Source organism: Dioscorea cayenensis, chromosome 3 (genome assembly GCF_009730915.1).
Source record: "Dioscorea cayenensis subsp. rotundata cultivar TDr96_F1 chromosome 3, TDr96_F1_v2_PseudoChromosome.rev07_lg8_w22 25.fasta, whole genome shotgun sequence".
NCBI classification, from domain to species: Eukaryota; Viridiplantae; Streptophyta; class Magnoliopsida; order Dioscoreales; family Dioscoreaceae; genus Dioscorea; species Dioscorea cayenensis.
Genome location: NC_052473.1, coordinates 15,343,337 through 15,347,021, shown reverse-complemented (window position 1 = coordinate 15,347,021; position 3,685 = coordinate 15,343,337).

Here is a 3,685-nt window from a genome sequence, read left to right as displayed (position 1 = left end):
TAAAAATATGAGTTCTGATAATTCTGGCTCGGGTCACCACAGGTAAATATATGAGTTATGTTATTTTGTTTTGGCAATAGTTGTTTGGGGGATCTATATGCTTGATTTTGACATCTGTGTTTATTTGAAATAAATTTGATTTCTGATTTTGATTTTGATAATTTATGATTTTTGTAAATGACCCTTATAATTTTTTAGTGGGTGCCTACTGGGCTGTCAAGCTCATAATCTGTTGTTTGATTTTATTTTTTTTTCAGATCAGGAGCTTAATAGATCATCGCTTGAGAATCGGGTTTTGAGGCCTTGCACGCCTACTTGGGTCTCGGTCTAGTAGGTGTGCGGCCGTTTGTCGGTGCACCGGGTCTGGAAAGCCGAGTTCGGGGCGTGACACCAACTAGGACTTTCAAACCGTTTTGCCTAATTATTGCATCATGTAGTACCCTAGAATCTTAAGCCGATCCTTCCCATCCAGCTAGTGCGTAGATAAAAAGCACATCTTTGGTACAAACTCCTACGACATTTGTTGCAAGTCCACATTTCCTTGTTTGATACTTAGGTCTATCTACTGCATTTTGGTGTTACTGCTATATAAGTACCATCTAAGGCACCTAAACATCCCTACAAGTTCATTAGAAAATTATAATTTCATTGACTTATGTCTAATGAAAAACATGCAATTTATAGTTAGAAAAATTACTTTCATACCCCTGCAAAATCATGAAATTTCTTAAATACCCCCATAAAAATACTATTTGCTTGCATACCCCCACAAAACTAACAATTTTTACTCTTATATCCCTGCCGTTAGTTACCGTGAGCCACCATCAAGGGTTTATGGAATTAACCATAGTTCCCACTTAACCCAATTTAACAAAATTACCCAATTACCCTTAACATCATCCAACCTAAGCTATTTGAGAAAAATTCCCAAACTTCTCAAGCACTCCGCCGCCATCTTTTGAGGTTCCCTTCTCACCAATCCCTTCAAGCCACGTCAGCTCACTCGCCGGCTGTTTCAAATCGGCGTCAGAGATGTCTACACCATCCCCGAAGGTTTCAACCTAACCTTACTAGTATCTCAACGCCGGTTACGCCTGATGCTGTGGCATCTGCGCATGTGTTGTTCGTTACCTTCACTGTCAGAGGTCTCAGCGTGATCAACGCAGTCGCTGGAGCTTACTCGGAGAACCTCTTAATCGTGTTCATATATTTTGAGTAGGTGCATGAAATTATTTGTTATATATTGTTACATGTCATAATTTTTACCTATTTTTATGTTGTGTTTATAAAGAGCATGTGATAATGTAAAATTTTTAGAAATGTTTGTAAAAACCTTAAAAATATGAATTTACTCAAAAATTCATGATTTTTAATAATTTTTAAAAGTAATAATTTTTTAAAATAATTAAAGAGTATATAAAAAAATTACATTAGTTATCTATAAATTAAATAATTTAAAGTCTATAAAATATAATAAAAAAATATGATGGGTATATTAACAAACCCATAATGTCATTTGTTGAATCAAATGAGTAATGTCTATAAAATAAAATAAAAATTAGAGAGGTATATAAGCAAACCCATTTTGGCAATTTACCCTTATTCCATCTATTGATTTAACACTATTAAGAGTCAACTTAACCATAGGGACATATAAGCAAATATAATTGATTTGTAGGGGTATACAAGTAAATATCATTTTTATAAGGGTATTTAAGCAAATTTGTGATTTTACAGGGGTATGTAAATAAAAATCCCTTTATATTTTTCATTGCTTAAATAAAGTATATCTTAAACCATTTCCATTTGCTTTCACCGCTATTTTTGGAAATTGGTTGCGGCTTGACAAATAATTCATTTTGTAACTTTAAAACAATAACTAAGACCCTATAACAATATCTACTGATAGTTTGATCTGATCTAGAGAATCTTACTTGAATACTCCTGTTCTTTGTGTGATGAGCTAATATTTTTAAAAAAATAATAACTTGTTCCTCAATTGTAACTCTACCAAGTTGCAACAAGCCTCCTTGTACCCTTAGGACCTCACAAAGATGTGCAAATGTGTTTGTGCACATTCTTAATTCCCATATACAATTATTATCACCTAGCTTAATAAGGGAATCTATTTTATCACTTCGTGACTCGTATCTAGCAAAAGCTCTTTCATTTATAGCCCTTCTCTCATTATCCCTTCTCAAAATAAAAGTACAATAAAAGAAGCCGACCCCATATATTGTCATCATATTCACATGAATTCTTCAGGAAAGAAGAAAATACAAAATGTGTTGATGGCCCATCACTAACTACCCACTAAAAAGAACAGAAAATTTTACGTAACTAAGAGGTCAAAATGAAAATAAAATAAATACACAATGTGATAAATAACTAAATTAGCTACCTATAGGTAATATGAACTGAGTCGTGTTAAGATTGGTTGAACCTGGGAAAACATAAAACATATCATGATTCATGAATAATTGCATATCTTCATGGGCATAATAGGGCGCACACACACACAAACACATAGACACACACACACACACCACTACAAGAAAATTATTAATTACCAACGGAAATTACCCAGGCAACATTTTCCTGGGTAATTAGCTAGGGAATAGATAGGGAATAGAATGGAATGATTAGATACAAAGGTTAAAAACATTACCCAGGGATTACACAGGAAAATAGCTAGGGAATTAGCAAGGGAAAGACTTTCCCAATCTATTCCATCGCTAAATATCGCAGGAATTACGCGGGTAATATTTAGCAATGAGTTACTATCAAAAATTATCCGTTGAAATTTATACCCTAGCTAATCCCTGGGTAAAATTAAACAGTTTTAACATTACCCAGGGATTAGCTAGATAAAATATTTGTTGTTATTTGTCCCTAGCTAATCCCTGGGTAAACTGAACAGATTTAACATTACCCAGGGATTAGCTAGGAAAAATAGTCGTTGTTATTTGTCCGTAGCTAATCCCTAGGTATTGTATTTCTTAGAATTATAATTTAGCAAGAGATTAGTTTCCGTAGGTAAAATTGTTGATCTTAAACATTACCCAGGGATTAGCTAGGGATGATAGCCATCATGTATAGTTCGTAGCTAATCCCTAGGTAAATATAAATTACTTGATTATTTTAGAAGTGTATTAAATTGCTTTTTTTTTTAAAGATTTGTTATTGAATTTAAAAATTATATTATTAATTGTATTAACTTCATTATGACATACATAATTTTATAGTATGATTTTGTTGAAATCAAAAGAAAATAAATAAATAAATGCAGTTTTTTTCAATTAGCATTTAACTAAAATAACGCCAACAATTGCTAGGCAGGATGCATTTTTTTTCCTGATATTCTTGATAGTCGTGGCATACCAAAACATAAGTAAAATTACAAATTTTAATAATTTTAATATGAATCACAACAAAAGATTACATTTTTAATTTTATAATATACCAACTTTTAATCTTAATAGTTGTTTTCTAAAAGATAATTGAGCATTATCTTTTATAAAGACTTATAAAGATATATATATATATATATATACCTTTTACTTGTATTTTGTTAAAAAGTCTACTCAGTTATTATATTATATTATATTTTTTAAGTTTAGGATTAAATATAAGTATATAATTAATTCAAATTAATGTTATGGGACCCGGGATTCACATCCTTGTC